This window comes from Falco cherrug, chromosome 10 (assembly GCF_023634085.1).
Source record: "Falco cherrug isolate bFalChe1 chromosome 10, bFalChe1.pri, whole genome shotgun sequence".
NCBI lineage: Eukaryota > Metazoa > Chordata > Aves > Falconiformes > Falconidae > Falco > Falco cherrug.
Window position 1 is genome coordinate 38,863,342 of NC_073706.1, and position 19,964 is coordinate 38,883,305.

General features: G+C 51.3%; 1 pseudogene; it reads left to right on the top strand.

The window, feature by feature from the left end:
• Positions 1–17,118, top strand: part of LOC129736966 (hydrocephalus-inducing protein homolog) — a 68,147-nt pseudogene extending 51,029 nt beyond the window's left edge.
• The last annotated feature ends 2,846 nt before the right edge of the window (positions 17,119–19,964 follow it).

Here is a 19,964-nt window from a genome sequence, read left to right on the forward strand (position 1 = left end):
ATCACAAAATTATCTCCATCAGTTAACTTGCATTCATCCTGCCAGTCTTTTCTCTGTCTCAGGTAAAAGAACAAATCCACATATGGCATTTCACTCCATTTCCCTTCCCTTTTACAGTATAACATTAACTGCAGAATAGTATTATAATTCAGTGTTCCATTTATGGGCCACTTTTCCTGATTTTCCAATGTATACAGAGGCCACCAATTATTACAATACTCAATCATCTGGCTTTTTGGCAAATCCTCATATAAATCTCCCCAATGTGCCAATAAACATCCCAATGGAGAGTTTTTCGGGATTTTATCATTTACAGCAAGATTACGCATGCTTTTACTTTTAAACAACCGAGTTAACTTAGATGCCATGGTATAATCACTCACAGTACAATACACAGTTATTCAACTCTGTCTCCCCGATCCGCGGATCCACGCTCCACACTCGCTTTCGTGCTTAATTGCACGTCTCACCCTTACAGCCACACTCACACTTTTCCACAATTGTTACTTTAAACAAAGACATAAAACACAATATTACACACTTCTTAATTTTCTTCTCGATACACAGACACAATAAACAATTCTGTATCAGAAGAAAAACCCCTCCTAACTTCTTGTTAGAGGCACTACCTTAGAGAACACTAGAGCATGTAGGTTCTCTTGTTTCCACTTTCGTCCAACCCTGCAATAGCTTTCGCTTATGTCTTACGGGCAGGCGCCTAGGCTTCCTCTTCCACAAGGATCCTTATAGTCCAACCCTGCGCAGCTCTCACCGCGTCTGACAGGCAGACTTACTCAGTGAGACTCAAACCCACTGGTGGGTCTCCAACCCACTCCTTACCATACACTTATTATAGTGGGACTCCTACCCACTTACTACAATTACAAGAAGAAGTGTCTTACCAAAATCCAGGGAACGTCGCGAAGAGCCTTACGGATCGGGGATCGATGGGTATCCCCGAGAAGTCCTCGGTGCCGGCTGGAACCGATCAGGTCCCCGACTCCTCCGGTCTCCTTCAGCGAGGTCCCATCTGGGTCGCCAAAACTGTTACCGAAATCTCGGAATGAAGAACTTATCGACACCAATGTGATGTAGATAAGCAGACATTTCTTTATGGACGGCCGGGTGCGTGAGCGAGTCCCCTCACGATTGACGCACACCATGGTTCAAAATCATACACCTTATATAGAACTCATTCATACATATTCATTAAATATCCATGCATAATCGTAAGATTTCCCATAAATCATTAACATACTCTCCTCCCATATCCGATTCTGCGCAGTAAAGGTTAGAAAGGTCCGGAAATGGGTCTGGGGTACGATTTGGGTAGGTGGTATGTGAGTCGGTGGTCTTGATCTCCCCCTGCCGGAATTACCTGCCACTTGAGGTAACTGTTTCTTGGCCAGCAACTATGGGTTGCTTCGCTCGACTCTCCCCAGTTCACATAAATTCTCATTTTGACATTTTAGTACATCCTCCTAGGTTACATATAAACAATCATCTCAAATCTTAAGTCTGTTATCTAAGTTCTAAACATTCCTACTAGGTGATTCTGACCAATTCCTCCGGCCTTGGTACGGGGCTGTACAGAGGATTTTCTATAGCCGCTTTTTACTATAACTATAAGTTTCATTAAAATATATTTTCTTATCCTCTTATATTTCTATTACATGATTGATTTTATAAAATCAAATAATCAATCAAATAAAGTCAATCAATCTTAACTTATTAGCAAATCTATAACAGCAGGGGGACCTAAGCCAAAATCTGAGCTAGAATTCAGGCACTTTAGGCTGCTCCAGTGGTTCAAGAAAGGCTTCAGACTGAAAGATCCCGCACTATGCCATCTTAGCAGACTTAAGGAAGAAACTCAGCATCCTGGAGTTCAGCTGTAAGCCTTGTGGTCTCAGTTGCCTTTGCAGCAAGGGATATGTGTGTTAGCAGTACACTTAGAGCTTATCTGGTTTCAGTAGCGAGGAGGCTGGTTTTCCGTAACTGCTCAGTATGCTTCAGGTGGGGCGTCTTTACAAAGCTGAGCTCTTGGTTTGATGGTGGGAACAGGTGAGTGCTGCTCTCTGGAGACCGTAAAGCCCCGTCTTAACAAGGCGCTGCTGCAGGCGGTGAGCCCTGGAGCACCCCGGTACGGAGCCCTACGTTAGGCGCAGGTGGTGGCTGAGATGCTCTGCCTGCTTGAGGCAGCGCTCGGGTGCGCGTGTCGCTGTCAGCAGGCTGCTGGGGTATCGCTGTCAGCAGGCTGCTCTGCCTTGCTTGGGCTCATACTTCTCAGCTCCCGTGCGGTCGTCTCCGATTGCAGCGATACAGACAGCAGATTTTTCTCTCCGGCTCTGTTTTGTGAGCTTTGTGCCTTCTCTGAATGGATTTCAAAGCTCGTTTAAGTGCATGGGAAGGAATTCAGAAATCATGTTTTATATGCAGCATCACTTTCTGAGGGTGCAAACTGATTGCTAAGTTACAAACCAGCCCAAGGGCTCCGTCAGAAGTTAGAAACCAGCCGCAAAGTTGATCTGCTGAGGGAAGAGAAGGGTCCCGTATCTTCTCGCGGAGCATCTAGTGCTGGTGCCACCCAGCCCGGAGTCGGAGACTGACTCCGAGGCTGCCTGGAAAATCCAGGCGAACCGAAGGAATTCTGTACTGACATGGCAACCTCTCCCCAGGCCGTGAGACCAGGCTGCCCCTGCGCATCAAAGGGAGCGGCATAGGGCCCCAGCTGCGCTTCAGCTTTGACCAGCTGGACATCGGGAAGGTTTTTGTTGCATCAGCCCCCAGCTACGAGGTGAGCAGTGGGGCTTGCTGGGGTTGGGGTGGATCCTGATGGCCCCTGGGGCAGCAGTGAGCTTTGTGCACCTGCTGGATTTCTGGCAACACAGGCAGTTATGTGCACGCATTATTTGATGTAAGTTAAATGTGGGAGTTTTTGCAGAATCTGGATAGTTTTGATGGGGTCTGAAAGGTGTGTATGTTGTCCACAAAGCCCCGATCCCTGCGTTTTGGCAACCTCCCTTTGAGACCAGCTGGGAGGCTTCATGCAGAAAATCCAGCCCTTGACACATGATAGCAACACCGGGTCAAAAAGGTCAGGATCCAGAGGCTTTTGTTTCAGCCCTAGATGCACTGCGCCCTGGTACCCTGGCGGTTAAAAAGCAGCTGGAACAAAGGTGTTGTGTTCCGACTCGAGTCCGTTGCAAACACCTTTCAGTGAAGCGCAACTTGCTGGCTCCTGGCGCCGGAGGGAAGCCGGGCAGCCTCCCCGCGCAGAGCTGCCCGCGCAGGCACCGGGAGCACTGTCCCTGCTGAGCAGCCTCCTGCCACCCTTCAGACCTGGTGCCCCTCTGGCTCTATGAACAGAGCAGGGCAGTTCTGGAAATGAAGCAAAGGAGCTTTCTGGGTATTTGCCTCCCCCCGCCGATGGTGGCAAGTTTTCTCAAAAAAAAACCAACCAAAAAAACCCCCATGATACAGCAACTGGAGGCGGTAGAAAATGAGGCAGTACATCGTGCCAGACACTTTCAAAAGCTTGACTGTTGCAGGGAAGGACACGTTAAGGTGTTTTCTTGCCAAAATATTGTGCTCTGTATGTATGCATTTTTTAATGCTGATTCTTTATTGATTCTATATATATCAATGTGTTGGTTTCATTACTGGAGAAAATGTGAATAAGTAGATGATACTCCAAGTGCTGTATTAAGTAGCCAGACTGGAGGTAAACTTCAGTGTAGGATCCCTAAGTGCAATTTGTAATTAAGGTGTAAAACATATGAGTAGTTTCCAAGTTACCAGTGCAGAATTTGAATACAGGAATGTTTTCAACAGCAGCTGCAAAATTAAAAAAATAAGGGCTGTACCTCTGCTTCTGTCTCAGTTTTTCTGACAGGTTTTGCGAGGACAAAACTTAGGGAAAATAACTGCCAAGCAGGTAGATAAGTCCACAGAAATGGCCGGATTTCACCTGCAGCCTTCGGAAACTGTAGAGCTTTGCTTTGGGTAGGTTTGGTGACCACCAGTGTGCTGATACTCACAGGCAGGTGTGGGCATTTCTTGCTGAATCTCAGCAAATGCTGCAGGATTGTGTAGCTTGTTGGAACAGTAAATAATGGTAAATTAGTAGATGATGGCTGTGAATATTTATGAAAGAGATTCTTTAGAGCAGGTGGAGCTGCTATGCCCCTCACTCTCATCCTTTCTTGACATGTCTGGTTGAGCAAAGACAAAGAGACTCTCAGATCAAAGAAAAGAACAAAATGCGCCTCACTGACGTACCCTAGCAGAGTCGGGGAGTGCTGCTGAAGCTGGTTATGGGGCTGTCCCAAGGTATTTTCTACATCCAGTAAACTTGCTGGCTGTAACGGGAGCTGAATGTGTTTTGCCCTTGGCAGGACTGGGCTCATCTGGAGCGGGAGCAGTTAGGTGACGATTCGCTGTAATGCTGCGACCGCCCTTTGCTGCTCTTTGGGGCAGGTCTGCATCGCCTTGGTGATGCTGAGCACATCCTCAGCCCTGCAAGTCCAAGCGGACTGCTCTGTGTCAGTGGAATAAACCCAGAGTGACTCTGTTTATGTGAAGTTATCACTGGGGTTTTTTGCATGCAAAAACCCAAAGGCAGAAACTGTCCTGTTGTGTTTTCTTTGGCTTCAGCCAAGCAGCAGCACACAGCATCTTCTGCCTTTTGTAGAAGTTTAATTAGAAAACAAATCAGCCTTCTGTAAGGAAAGAAGATTCCTCATGTATTTCCATTTTGCTTTCTTGCTGCTGCAGGTGATCCTGTTTAACAAAGGAGTCATTGATGCCCCCTCCAAGTTGGTCCTTCCGGCGACCGCTCTGGGCTCCTGCTTCTCCTTTCTCCCCCAGGAGGGCATCGTTTTACCAGATGTCCTCCAAGTCATCCAGATCTCCTTCAGTTCCACCGCCCTGGGGCAGTTCACAGAAGGATTCCGGTTCAGTGTGGATGGGTCCCCTGAGCCCGTGACCTTGACCGTCAGGTGAGGAGGGTTACAGGAGCCTGGGGGGTGCCTCCACAGTAATTCCCACTGCAGACTCCTCTCCTCGAGATGGCATCTGCCTCCTTGCTTTCTGTCTTGCCTTTGTTCCAAGGACCCCTGTCCAGCCCTTATCTCTCATTCTCCAGCCCCACAACTCAAGCTGTTTGTTTCAAATGCTTTTGAGATGCCCACCCACCGGGGCAAGCCGAGCCTCCCTCTTCAGGGGGGGTTGTGCACTGGATTTAGTTCTCCAGGGAGGGAAAAACTCCCAGTTCTTTTGAGTGGAGATGAGCTGGCTGGTGGGACATGGGGCTGCAGAGGAAGGAACAGCGGTGGGAGTGCAGGTGGTTCCTCTCCTACCTTGTGCTCCTTCCTGCTCTGCGAGGACCCAGATCTCCCTTCAGAAGCACTATTGGAAGATGTGGCTGTTGCCATAAAGACTGCCCTCTTCCCCCGTTCTCTTGCAAGCTGCGCTGTTACCGGCTGTAGCGCACAGGGCTCTGGGCTGGCTGCTTGGCCGAGCCCTCTGGGCAGTCCTTCAGGTCTGACTTCCTTGAGCACAGCTCCTGTGTGCTCAGCAGAAACGGCAGTTATTTCCCCCCTCGCTGCAAGGCTCACCCTTGGCAGTTTCCCAGTGTGAGACCCAGTTGTGGCTGGTTTGGAGGCAGTTTTCTGTTGTCTTTTGGCAAGTGCTATTACGGAAAGCATGTCTGCTCCCTTTGCTCCATCCAGAGTAGGATGCTGGGGCTTGGCAGGTTAAGTCTGATTACGTGAGGTCCTTGGAGAGGGAACCTCATTGCCAGAAGGGATTTGCTACCTAACTTGTTCTCAGGAACGGATTCAGCTCCAGGAATCGAGAATTAGCATGGGACTGAAACTCCTGAAAGTCAGATTTTGAGTGCTTTTTGATCGTGCAGTCAGAAGATGCCCAAACCATAGGTGATCACTCTTTGCTTGGAAACAGACCTGACGAGGTCCTGAACGCTTGTTCTTTTGCTCTTTAGAAAGGGATGCTGGAACTGGGACACCACGGGTGAGTGCAGGTCCCTCCTGCGGGAGGCTGGGGTCTGTTCATGTGTACGAGAGACCCGGTGGCAGTCCTGTGAATAAAACTAGGAGGCACGGGTCACTGTGCTCCTTGATCTGTATTTGTTTTTTTCACCAAGAGGCAGAGCTGGCATTGATTGGCATCAACCATGAAATTAATGAATGTTGTGCAGCTTCAAGTGCTGATTTCAGTGGATGTTGGTGAGTTTGGGAGTTTGGAACCTCTCTGAATTTAGGGATGGGCGGGCTGGTGTGGTGGCTTCAGGACACTCATGTTTGGTGGTGCAAATAGTCTTGCTCTTGGATGTGTCAGCCGGTGCACTGGTGACAAGCTGATACTTTCCTCCAAGATTCCGCCATCCACTGTGTAGAACTTGTGCTGCGTTTCTCAGTAGATGTCTGGGGCTCCTGTGGATTCGTGCCTCAAAATCCTGCACGCATAATGGTAGTGTGGAATAGGGTCTGAGGAAGATGTCCATCTAGCCCGTGGAAAGGCCAGTTCCAGCAAAGAGATACCAAAGCAGGGAACCTGTGGCTGAGAGGGCTAGTTACAATGAACCTGCTTCTGCATGGACAGCTCTGCCCGTCACACGACAGATGGGGAAACTGAGGCACAGAGCCATCACTTGTTCAGGGTCCTTCACTGGGCCAGCAGCAACCTGGGGGTGTACCCTGCCTGCCCTGGTGCCCTGAGCCACCTCAGCAGCTGCCACCTGCTGACCACGTTGCTTTGGCTGCCCCTGTGCACAGGGATGCTGTGCCGAGCGCAGGGGTGACGGGTTGGTTTGAAACCCACCGTGCTGCTGAGACCAGCTTCTATCCGTCCCGGTGGTAACGAAAGCCGAACACTTTGCAGTTCTTTTTAACCAAGCCAGTTCCTCCTCTGCCTTTGTCCTTACAGGGGCTGTGTCATCGGACCGACTTTCCCTTTCCATGTACCTTCCCTCCATTCGGCGACGTCTCCTTTGGTGAGTGTGCCCTGGGCTTGGACCGCTGGTGGGGAGGTCTGTGCCTTACTGAAATGAAGCGCTTTGGGAGCGTCTGTCACTTGTGTTCCTCCACAGCAGCCTTCAGGGTGTTAGAACCAGGGCTGCCGCTTGCTCAGGTGGTATTTTGCTGCCGTGAGATCAAACAGGACCAAAGGAATAGAAAGTCAGGATTTTCCTGGTGCCCTCAGAGCCTGCTCAGCCCCAACCTCCCAATCCTTGGCGGCAGAATGATGGTGAAAGCCCTTGTCCCAGAAGGGCCCAGGGGATGGGGCTGCAGGAGAAGGGAGTTGGAGCCACACGCTAGCCTGTGGCTGCTCAGGGTGAACGTTCCTGTTGCAAGGCGAGGACACCACTTACCCACTTGACCTTTAGTGTGAGCTGTTAATTTGTGCTGTGAGGGCTCCTCGTTATCACCTGCCCGGTAATAAGCCCAGGCAGTAGCTCGGCATTGGTTTGGGCAGTGATGTCTCCAGAGATGTGGGCTCCTTCTCCTTCCCCAGCCGAAGCACTGCTCCACTGACGGAGCCGGTGGCTGAGCACCCAGAGCATCTCCACTGAAATGCAGATTCTGATTCTCCATCTCGAGTCTCAGAGAAAAGGCTTTGTACTGAGATGATCTAAAGTTTACATGTGAAATCAATTGGGGATTGATTGAAGGGCCATGATCATTCTGTGCCCAGGATGCCTCTGTGGTTTCATGCGGTTCGTGGACTTTCTAGGAAATCTCAATACTTTCCCTGAGCCACTTCCCCCTCTCCCTGCATCACCACTCGGCCACTTCTCTGCTTCCTTTTGAATAAATAGACCCACAAGAAACGCACCGGCAGAAATGCGGTTGTGTAATAGGAGGTTCATCCTACTTTAATCTGATTTCATTAACAAGGCCTTTCCAGCTGAAGGCAGCTATTGTATTTTTGCTTCTTGTCACTGTGCTGCTGGCTGTTGTCTGCATCTGGTGACTTCGGTCCCATTTGGGGCTGTGCAGTGGGTCAGTCGGTGCATGTCCTTTCTGTGCCCCACCCCCGCCTCCCTGCCGGAGTAATTGCTGGCGGTGGGCAATGGTCACTGCTGCTGGGCACAGAGGAACTATCTGCTGTGTCTGCAGGTGGTTTTCCTCCCTGTCTTTATTCAAATAGCACTTGGTAAGCAGGGCATGGGAGGTGTCTTCTGGCAGAGCTGGTGTCCGCTCCAGACCAAGCTGCGGGCTGGTGTCCTGCCTCTGCAGAACAGCCACCCCCTCACCCAGTGTGGTTGTACCACTGGTTTTCCGTTGTGGAAAGCAAGTGTCAGAGCTGGAGTGATGTCAGGCTTTGTGGGCAGTAATCAAAGGCAGTGTGGATGTGATGTCCCCGTTTGTTAGGTAAGGTGAGACACAGTTCCTGCTCATTTCTAAGGAAGCATCAGGTTTGCCTGCAGTGAGGTGGGCCGAGTTGTCATGTGCTCAGTCTGGTTGCCCAGAAACAGGAGATGCCTTAAGGGTCCTGCCTAGAGAAACTGCATTAGAGTGCAATGCATCATGTTGTAGTGCCCGGTCTCATCCTTTCTTTTCCTTACATGACAATGCCCTACTTTCATATATTGAAAACTGGGGGAATGTTCATGGAGTTAATGGGGGATTTTACAGACTGAATTTTCAGAATAAATGCTCTGTCTGGGTGCACACTGATCAGTGAGAAAGAGTTGGGGCTGGTTTGGGGGCAGGTGAGAGAGCTCCTCACAGGTAGAGACAGCTCTTCAGCACCAACGGCACTGCCCATTGCCAAGGAAGCAAGCTGTGCCATCCATGGAAAAAGCAACTTCAGTCACAACTCACTCCTCCCTGAGCTTCTCCATTACCTCTCATTCACACTGAAAAGAGATAAACAACAAGCACCGGTCTATCCTAACAGGAGAGTCACACCAGGAATCACGGGATAACCGGGGACTTGACTGATATTTGTCTCACCTTCCCAGGCTTTCCTCGCACCCTGCCGTGTCGCCTCACTAACACCTCCTTGGTTCCCATGACTTTCAACCTTCGCATCCCTGGCGAAGGCTCAGGACAGCGCAGCGTCACCAGTTTTGCTCAGATATCAGACAACACTTGCCCGTCCTGGAGAAAGGGAGCCCAACATCACATCAAGCCAACTGAATTCACCATAATGCCCTGCAAGGGGACCATCCGCTCCCAAGGAGCCCTGGGTATCCAGGTATGGCACGAGCCCGGCCATACGTGCTTCAGCAGGTGGAGCTGAAGCTTCACTGGTGCGCAGGAGGGCTGTAGTGCTGCTGGCTTTGGGCATAACGCAAGTAAGAGATCGGTGTTCGTGTTAGGTTTTTGTGAGCTGGGGTACTCTGGGGCGGAGCACCGTTTTGTTTCCAAAGTTGTAAGCCAAGGGTCATGTACCCTACGGTGAAGCACAGAAGCCATGCGTGTGTGTCTGAGCTGCTTAGAGCAATTTGATTTAAAGTGGGCCGAGGAAGGATGGGGACAGAAGGTGACTGTTAAAAGAAAGATGTCATTGCATAAAGCAGTTTGCTATTCTTCCCGGCCTTATCTTTCCTCTCGTGTGGAGCAGAATGGTTGCATCCACTGCAGCGAGGACTGGAAAAGCTCCAGCAGCCATGAGCTGCACAGCTGCTGCTGGGCCACGTTTTGCCCTCGGCTTCCCACTGTAAAGCTGGACTCATTCTGTGAAAGTCAACAGATTTCCTCTGGATTTATGCTGTTGTAGTCGAGAGTAAAAATTGGTCCCAGTGGCAAGTAGAACATGAATTGTGCTTTAATTTAGCTTACATATGCCCTGGTATGCAAGGCGTACTTAATAAATCGGATATCGCCAGAAGAGTTTTGTTACTCGGAAAGACAGTGGTCTACACGTGGACCAGCAGGAGAACTAAGGCAAAATATCGCTCCCTTTCCTGACCGTGGGTGAGAGCCAGAGGACACCACGCGTGGCTGGTGGCTTCTGGCAGTGATTAAGTATCTGACGCTCTTCTCCTCTACCAGGTCACCCTGTGTTCCAACACGGTGGGGCGATACGAGCTGGCGCTGGTGGTGGGCGTGGATGGTGTTGGCCAGGAGGTGTTGGCGTGCCTCTCACAGCCAGGTACCGGCGCTTTCCTTGCAGCTGGCCACCTTTCCCCGCGTACCCATGCCCAGCACGCTGCCTGGCGTGGGGTGTCCTGGCTTCAGCTCCAAATGAGAAATGTTGCTTAACGAGCTAGTTCTGCCCAGCTCGCTGTGAGCACAGCCGTGCTTTGAAAGCAGCCCATGTTGAGAGGCACCTGTGCTCAGTGCTCAGGGCCATGCCTCTGTCTTTTTTTTTTTGGTTTATTTTATTTTTAAGGGAGCAGTGATTATATTCACTATTGGCCTGTTGTCTGGGACTTGAGGAGTAATGAATCTCCAAAGGACTGCCCCTGCTTCTCCCTGCAAGCGGTGGGCTTGTGCTGGGTTGGCCCAAAATGCAGCATTTGTTTGGAAGGCGGCGAGCAGCCTGCTGAAAGCTGGGGTCTGGCTCAGTTAGTGAAGGCGTGTGCAAATGGGAAAGGGGCTTACGGCAGGAGTGGTGAGGGGAAACTAGTCCTTGGTGTGGCAGGTGAGCTCAGGTTTCTCTGGTTCTCTTGAGCATGAACGTTCCCAGACTTAAGCCAAAAGCTGCAGCGTCGTTCAATGCCGTTGCGCCGCAGCGGGTGCCAGTTTAATGACGAGAGGGACGCAGTTGCTGGTGCTGTTCCCTCTCCCCGGCAGAGTCACCCACTGGGTGCCTGGGCTGCAATTTTGTAAAACGAGTGGGAATGGGAAGAGTCAGTGTGTGGGCTGGTGTGTGGAGGACCCAGGCAGCTGCAGGAGCTGGGAGAGGCTGGTCACCCACTGCGAGAGGCAGGCGGTGCTGGTGCCCTCCATCGCGGGGGCAAGCGGCTGAGGTTTCAGGCAGGGCGAGAGCGGTACGGGAGAGGAGGGAGTTGCTTTTACTGAGATGCGGGAGTCTTGTTTTCCTTGAGCTTTGGGGAGCGCTGGTCCTCAGCGGGAAGGCTCCCGCAGAGCTCGTGCCTTGCTGGGACTGTGGGAGGGTCCTTGCCGGCCTCCTGGGGCAAGGGAGGGGCAAAGCTTGATGAGAGAGCACTGGGGCAGGGCACTGGGCAGCCTCTGCCACGGGAGTCTGGGGCTGCCCCTCCTTTACAAGAGGCTGTTGAGTAAGAAGAAGTTAGAGGTGATCGATTGCCGTAGAGGTAGGAAATGTCTATCTGGCAGAGACAAATGCCTTGTGTCTGTTTCATGCTGTTTGGGGAGTAAACAACTTCTACATTCTCTCAGTGTCTCTAATTCCCTTTGGTCATCTCTTCACCCGGATGTGTCGTTCCTCCACTGCCCGTGCTCAGCCCTGTTCTGACATTTGGACGGTGCTTTCTGAAGTTCCCTTGCGAGTGGATGCTGACCCTTGTGAACGACAGCGATCTTCCAGGCTGCTATGGAGTCCTTCCTCAGGCTTGGCGTCGTGTTCGCCTCCTGCCCTCAAACGTCGTTATCGAGGGGTTTGTTAGGAAAAAAACGGGGTTTGGATAAGACCTTGCTGTTTTATATTCAAACCTAAAGTTTTGGAGAGAACGGGAAGCTACCTGAATATGAACTTCAGGAGCGGTTTGAACTCTTCAGAAAGCAGTTTCGGTTCTAGTCTTTGGGGTGCTTTCATGCAGGAGAACTTGGAGGGTTGTGAAAAGCTGCTGCAAGGAGGCCGCCAGCACCGGAGTGGGCGTTTGTGAGTGCAGCAGCTTTTGGACCCTGTGAGGATGCTAATTAGGCCCATACAAATCTTGCTCCTTGTGTTGTGCCTTTCTGCTTTCTCCTAGGGATTTTTAAAAATGTGGGTGAATTGCCGTTGTGGTGGATGTTAAGAAGCTTGGAGTTTCCTCAGAGGTCACTCTGAAGTTGTCTTTGATTCTGTCCCTTATAGGAGCACAAGGAGGATGCTGCTGTGTGGTACTCCAGCCCTGTGCCGTGTGGGATTATCCAGCCTCACAGCTCGGTGGAGATCCCGTTGACGCTGGAAGCCCAGGCGATAGGAAGGCAGGACACTGTGGCTAGTGTCTCAGTGTTTGGGAATGAAAGATCCCCGCTGGTGAGTGCTAGGCGAGATGCGTGCCTTTGTGTGACTCATCTTGTTGGGCATAAAGTGTACAGGGGTTCTGCCAGGGAAAAGGAGAACGTGACAATACGTGGCTGGTGCGGACACGGAAAGAAGGGATTCATGGCATAAGTAGCAGCTAATGCCTAGAGAAGGGTGGTGTCCTCTTAGGTGGAAATCTAAGTGTCTGAGATGGTGTTTAATTACGGACGTGTGAGGCGGGATAACAAGCCCAGTCTGAAACCCAGAGCAATTCCTGGGTCTCTCGCTCTCCTGTGTTACGAGATGAGCAGCAACCGCTGCTTCATTAGAACTCTTGTTCGGGAGCGCACGGGGACATCGCTGAATACCACTAAAGCAAGAGCGGTGTAAGAGACCGTGCTGAAATGATGATTTCTGTAAAGCTGGATTTAAGCTTTCCTGAAAGTCAGGTCCATCCCGCCTGAGAAATATCCATCATATCTCTTTGCCAAAAGCCCCAGCCAAAGACGCATGAGACTCCACACTGCTTGCATCTGGAGCACAAGCTTTTTTTTTCTTTTCTTTTTTTTTCCCTACCAAGCTTGAAAAGGGGTGAGGCAAAGCATTCCTGGACTAAAGGCTCCTACAGGACATTTGCATTCAGGCATATACAGCAGCAACAACAAAGTGTAGGCAAGAGAACGTTGTATCTGGTGTCCTGGCTTCCACTGGCTGAAATCGAGAACAAATTTAGTTAATTAAACTTTAATTTAAAAGGATACTAACTTTTGAAGCAGCTGTTTTAAAATGTCTTGTCCTCTCTCTGAGCACGGAAGGGGATATCAGAGGATTCCTGAGAACGTGAAGCTTTCTGTAACAGAAAGGAAGGCTGACATTTTGAAAACAATTGCAGGGATATAAACTTTTTATAAACCGAATTGAAACGATGATGCCAAATCCCTTGGATGCCACTGGTCATCTCAACCCTGGCTGCTGGGGATGTGCATGTAAACCAGTCAACAGCAAGGCCAGGCAATGCAGGCTTTGCAGGGAAGTCTCACGTTTGACAAAACAGTTGCTTGCAAACAGAAGGCATGCTTCCCCGAAAGAGGAGGGTTTCTCCCCACTGGAATAACCAGTTGTTTAAATGTCAGCTGGATTTTGAACTACAGGTACCTTGAAAAGCTTTTACGCTTGGGCTAACAATTTATAAATTGAAAGTTGACCTTACCTTAATCTTTTCTGTTTGGACGTGAACGTGTCAATGTTTTGCCCAAAGGGCGAGCATTTCAGCTGGAGAAGCGTAGCTGTGCCTAAAGAAAGGACTAGATGCGTTGCATTTTCTATAGGTCTGTCTTCTGGTTGCAGTGCAGTTCCAGTAGTTCCCTGGTAGCTGACGCACCCAAAGCTTTCTGGGCTGGCAGAAGAGCTGGCTGTCTTGTTACGTGTCCTGCGCTGGTGGCAGATCCTACCCGTACGGCTGCAAGTCTGACCTTGGGAATCGCTGCAGTGTGTTCCAGTAGAACTTCAAAGCTCGTTCTTGCCTTAGGCTGGGGTGCCCAGTGTCGATGCCTGGTCTTTACCACCGTTTCAGGCAGAACGTGGTACAGATCTTTCATCCAGGCTGTGCAGAGTCCCTCCACAGCTCCGTTGTCGGGTATTTTGTTTGCAGGTGAACGCGTGCCAGCTCCAGTCTGGCGTGTGTCATCTGCATGAAGGAGCTGGTAAATCCCAGCGCTGGCGTTACTGGTGGCAGAGCTGCCATCGCTTGTTGCTGCCTTTCCCTGTGCCATGTTGCCTGTAACGCTGTTGCATGGCATTTTCCTTGTCCCTTTTAGAACCCTGTAGATGAAGGGGTAGCGTTTCTGAAGCCCTCTCCTTGGTGGTGAGGATGCGTGGTGTTAGTACACAGGCTGACAGAAGGCAGCTCTCCTGGGCATCCTCCAGATGTTGTTCCGCTCATCCCCAAAGGGCTCTGCCCTGCCTTTGCTGCTGCTGTCCCGCTGTCACCGGGAAGCTGAGCTGGCTGGCGAGGCGCAGCTCTTCCCTGCAGCTCCTCCTTCCCGGGAGCTTTGGGCAGCATCGCCCAGACATGCATCATCGTGCATGGCTTCAGTTCCTTATTTTGGAGGCCCCAGCCTTGGTAGGTGAGGTTTTTGGCTCTTAGTTGCACGCAGCAGTGCCCTGCCAAGGGATGAGCATTTCTGGATGCTGCTGCTTCTGGCTGAGTTGGGCTGGTGATTCTGACAGCGGTCAATACCACTTCCTTGAGCCAGACATCATTAAAGGTTTTACATCGTGGAAGCTGGTTTCTTTTTCGGTTAAATCGTACTCTGTGCCCTCCAGTGAATCCTACGGCGTCTGGTCAGTGTTGGGAGTTCTATGCATTCAGATCCTGTTGAAGTGTTGAGGTGTTTGGAACCAGTGAAATCCACCGCAAGAGTGCACAAATTCTCGTTGTTTTTAATGATGTGGGAAGGTGGTTTAGCAAAGGGATCTGTGTTCCTCCTCCAGTAGTCTGTGCCAGTTCTGCAAGGAGAAAGCTTTTGGTTCTGACTGTCAAGAGAAAAAACACCACTTGAATGATGTAATGAATAATTAATGCCTGTTATTCATGCCATACCAGGAATACACATAAGCACACATCAGAGGCCATAACTTGCACGATCTCTGCTCTGAAGAGCCTGCTTCGCTTCTGGCTTGTGCTGGTTTTCAGAGGTGCATTTTTGGGAATGTCAGAGAAGTAACTGTCCAAGTGTCGCTGTGCAGCAGCAGCGGTCAGGGAGGTTTGGGGCAAGGCTGAGCGGCAGAAGGAGCGGGAGCAGGCACAAGGCAGAGAAAGGAGAGCTAACTGTGGAGGAGGTCTGGAAAGGAGAGCGTGGGACCCAGGGTTTCTCTGTCCCCTGAGAACGGGAGCTTGTGGCTTTCAGATGGGGTCACTCCCGAGCCTGCACTTGCCCCAGGCCTTCTGTTTCAGCCTTGCAACACTGAAAACTTCCAACAGCCGTACTTATCGCCCAGTCGAGGAGGACACTTAGAGCTGTCTCATATTTTTTAACTTCCCCTGCTTTTCTTTTTTCTTTCCTACCTGCTTCCTGGAGCAGAATATCTGTTTAGTGAGCATTGGAGAAGAACGGGTTGTCTACGTGCATCTGAGTGAGATAAATTCCAGCAGTATTGAAGTTCTACAAGATGCGTCCAAAACTCTCCACCTCTCCAATCAGGCTGTCATCCCTGCTTCCTTCTGTGTAGAGATGGTAAGTATCTGTGGGACTATTTCCCAATGAAAATTGACTGGTCTGTAGCAGCCTGTGGCCTGATTTTTACATGCAACGTTCCCATATTGCTGTCTCGGAGAGAAAGCAAGATATTCCGTCCCAACGCAGCGAGAGGAGCCTGGCTCTGGGGGCAGTTTTAGCTGGGGCACCCCTCAGTAAAATAGACAGCTTGCATAGATGTTTGTGCAGAAATGAGTCTGGATCATCTTTACAAGTTTTCCCTCTGTTTTCTGGACGGTATTTAACGGAGAGTCGTGTCTTTGGAGCTCTGAGATCAAGAGGCCCCTGTGGCCCTTTGCTCCTGGAAGGGCATGGATTTCCCGACGCTTTCCCCATTAGGTCTGCGTTTGCTTTGTGTCAGACTGCTGTTTGTGACAGAGTCTGGGGCGTGAAGTTTGTCCTCAGCCTGCCTGTGGTGAGGTGAGTTTCACACCTGCTGGGGGCCCAACCAGCTGTGGTGTTGCACAAAAATATAACGGTAAGGGTTGTGTAGCTACAGAGCGTGTGGGCTCCGTCGCGTTGCAGGGCATCTCCGGAGGCCAGCCGCAGGGAAAGGCCGTTGAACTGATGGAGGCTGCAGCTGACAAGCTGCGTGGCAGGTGGCAGGAGGCGGTTGGGTCGCTGCCCTGGCAGGGGGGGGCAGGGCTGGTGCAGCCAGGGAGGGCTCCTGTGCGGACGCTGGGTGGGATGTGCCGCTCACTGGAGGTGGGATCTGTGAGGGGCTTAAAAACAGGGTTGGGAGGAGGTTTGTTCTGCTCCACGCTAGGTGGGCTGGATTTGTGGAGCTGGTTCACCCAGGCCTGGCTCTGTGGGCTTGGTTGGGTCTGCGGGTAAAGCATCAGGCAGCGTGCGAGAGGCCAGGCTCAGCCTCCTGGGCCAAGGGGGAGGGGGGCAAATTTCCTCCTTGCTGCTTTTCCAGCTGTTTGGGGGACAACAGTAACCTCCAAGTGGGGGAGGGATTCCCAGGGCAGCTTTCTTTGAATCCACCATGAAAACCCGCTTTCCACCTGTGGCGAGAGCAAGCCACCAGGGATGGCTGGTACTGGTGTTGAAATGATGGGTTTGCATGCCTGTCGCAGGCAGTGACCCGCAGAGCTGTTCGGGTCCTGCTGCCCCGGTGCAATGCCTCCCTCCTCCCCGGGCAGCTCGCGGTGTAGCCGGGGGGCTTGCAGGGTACATCTGCCCCTCCGTTGCCTCAGGGCCCTAACCCATGGGACTGGGCAATAAAGCCTGTCGTGCTTCACCGCCATCTCTGCCAGTCCTGGGGCTGATCAGTCACTAGAGCAGTAATACGAGGCGGCTCAGGGACGGTTTCTTTCCCTGCAATAAAGACGGGCTCTGCTTGAGCAGTGGCTTGGACCAGATGATCTCCAGAGGTCTCGCCAGCCCCAGCCGCTCTGTGACTCTGTGTGTGTGATGATCCCCCCTGCTGACTCCACGGGGCTGAGTTCCCCCATGGTGCGCATCTCTGCTTTTCAGGGCAGCTGCTGCTCTCATGGAGACGTGCCAGGAGGCAGGTCCTGGGAACCTGCTCCATCAGCCGCTTCACCAAGGGCTCTTCAGACAGACTCCGGGCACGGTGCTGCTGAGGCTGCCTGATGGGAGCAGCGCGGGCGTGGGCGAGATGTGCCCGAGCTGCGCCCTGGCCCTCAGCAGCTGCCTGCTCTGCCGCTCTTTTGCTGCCCCAGTTGAAGTTTTGCCCTTGGCTGCCTTACGCTGCCTGGCAGCTCCTTGACGGGAAGCAGAGGGGACTGAATAATTGTGGAGATAAAGCCTGAGATGCAGTCGGGTGTCAGGGTGACGTGCACGTGTCCACCTGAGAGCGGAGCAGGCTGCGCTGTGCCTTAGCCCAGCTGATGGGTGACACGGGCATCCTTCATTCCCCCGTGTCCCTGAACCCAAGCCTTGTGTCCTCTAAAGCGCCAAAGCCGCTGCTCTGATTCCTGCTTGGAGGTTGCTGCAGGGTGGTGAGCCGTCATTTCCCTGTCTCCCATTTGTTGGCCAATCTGCAAACGGTGGCTGTGAGGCTCAGAGATCATGGTCTCCAATTGAAAGAGCGAGTTATCGACTGAAATTTTCACAGGAGCGTTGCATCGGGAATGTTATGCAGACTGACGGACAGCCTGACAAACTGAATGAGGTTAATTTAAGGGGCGGCAACAGGGCAAACGAAAGGCTGGTGTCTTGTTTGAAACAGAAAAGGAAAATGCTGTAATGCAGGTGGCCGTGCTGCCACCCCGGTGGTACTCTTAACCCTCGAGTGATAATTGCTCTTCCTGTTAAGGCAAGCTTGCTGCTGGCGTTGTGGGAGACAAGATCATTACCTGAGCAAGCCAGCATGATTTGTGGTGAACTTCACTTTGGGATAGTGACTTCAGGAATTCCTTGCAGTCCCCCTCAGGCACCAGCTTCCCTGTACCCCTCTCCTCTCTGCTGGGTGAGTTGTGTCTGTTCTATTCTCAGTTGCAGGGAGCAGCAGGGAGGGAGTATCTCTGCCACCAGAAGAAAATAAGTAAAAACCCGCCAAATCTGTGTGTTGAGACGGGGCTTTTTGGGTTGGAAGAGGGGTGTAGGGACTGCATACCTGCGTCCTCGGTTGGCTTATCCCTGCTTGCCAGGCTGTCTGCAGATCTGCGACCCTTGGGACCAGTGTGTCGTCCTGTGCTCACACTGTCAAATCCTGTGTCTGTCGGGTGTGCTTTTCCCTGTCAGATTGCTTTCCCAGCTGCCAGGCAGCCCAGCGTGTTAGGGAATCCTCTGGATCCAGCAAGGGGAGGATTTGTGTCTGTCTTGGGTAAAAAAAGACTGGAGGAATGAGTCAACATGAAGGAGCTGTTGCAGCTTAGCTGGGGGCTGATGTAACCTGCTGACAAAAGTGGCTGTTTCTCCTCCTTGCTCCATTGTCATCTTCTTTTCCTGCCTCCCTAAGTGCCTGATTTTTGCCGTATTGACAAGTGCCAAAGGCTTGTTATGGACTGATGGAAGTGTTTGCTCTCCCTGCAGAAAGGAAAAAGCATCATTCTTAGGTCATTTCCTACTTGTTCTTTGTCATGCTGTCTTCTCGGAGATGTTTTATGTGGCTGCTAAGGCTGACATCTCTTGGCACCACAGAAGGCAGCTGCATGTCACGTCTCTGTGATCAGGAAAGAAGAGACAGGCCTAGGGTGTAAGGTTTCTTAATCAGTGGCAGCTTTTTTCTGCCTGCATAACCCCCGTGCTGGGTCTGTTATGTGCTGCCACAGGGCGCAAATGGTTTCCCAGCGCCTTGTAACGAGGGAGGAGGCAGAAGACCTTCCTTGGGATTTCCTCTTCTCATGACAGTCGTAATGCGGGGTCCTGTCTCCTTCAGCCTGGTCCCTGACCTCCCTGATCCAGAGCCCTGTGCTCCAGGTGAAGCTCGCTGCTGCCTGGTTTCCAGCAGCGGTCGTACAGCCAGCTGCTTCGTCTTCAGGAGGGTGCCTGGTGGCTCAGTGCAGATCCCCTTCGGCGTTCCCAGGGATGCGCTGCTGTCACATTCAACTGGAGCTGACCTTGCAGAAGAGACCAAGTTTTGTTTGTTTTTTAAAAAAAGAAAAAAAGCTGTAACTATTTGTCTTGTCACTGGGATTCACTGCAGATAACTGATTTTTCAGGCAATGTATAAAGGCTCTTGGTCAGGTGTGGTGTAAGCAAGGGCAGAACACGCAGTTCCCATTCCCATACTGGCTTCTCCCCTCTAGCACACAATTTTTTTCATTTACTAATTTAATTGTTTATTACCTCAAGCCTTTGGCGACACTGCCTTTATTAACAAAACGGCCATATGGAGAGACAGCAAAACACGGAGGAGATAAACTTAAAAACAGTGCCGATGAGGGGATGCTGCTTTAGTGATTCTGTTCCTTGTTCTGGCTGACGGGCAATTCTGTTGCTCTCTGAGCAAACCGTGCAGGCTGGGGGCAGTGAAGGCTTTGAAGAGCATGTCAGCATTGACTGCAGTTCTCCCCAGCTGCTCTCACTGAAGTCGGAGCAGACTTGAATTGGCAAGAGGGTGGTTTTTAAATCTACTGCAAATTAACACCACCACCACCACCACCCCCGCCCCCCCAAAGCAGCTGAATAATTAGCCAGCGGGTCAGTGTTTGCTCCTAGTGAGACAGAGGCAGACAGTGCTGTGCCCTTCAAATGGTATCTGCAGTGCTATTTAGAAATTAGGGTTAAATTAACCTTCCAGGGTACGGGCAGCGCTAGCCCTGCATATGTGGCCTCTTCCAAGGTGAGCAGAACTTTTGAAGATGCGTAGGCTTAACTCTTTCCAGAGCTGTCCCACCAGAGCCTCATGGTGCTCCAACAGCTGACCTTTAGAATTAAACCCTTGGTTTGGGTTTAAAGGCTGTGCTGCTTATACAGCAGTACCAGTTTCTGATTTCCACCCAGTTTGGTTTTGCCAGAGCTGTAGGGAGCTTGTCATGTCGTGGCTGTTCTGGAATGTGGTACAGTGAAAGGAGAGATAGAAATGGCAAATTTTTCCCCCCAGGGCGGTCAAATGCTGGCAGAGGTTGCCCAAGGAGGTTGTGCAGTCTCTGTCCTTGGGGATCTTCA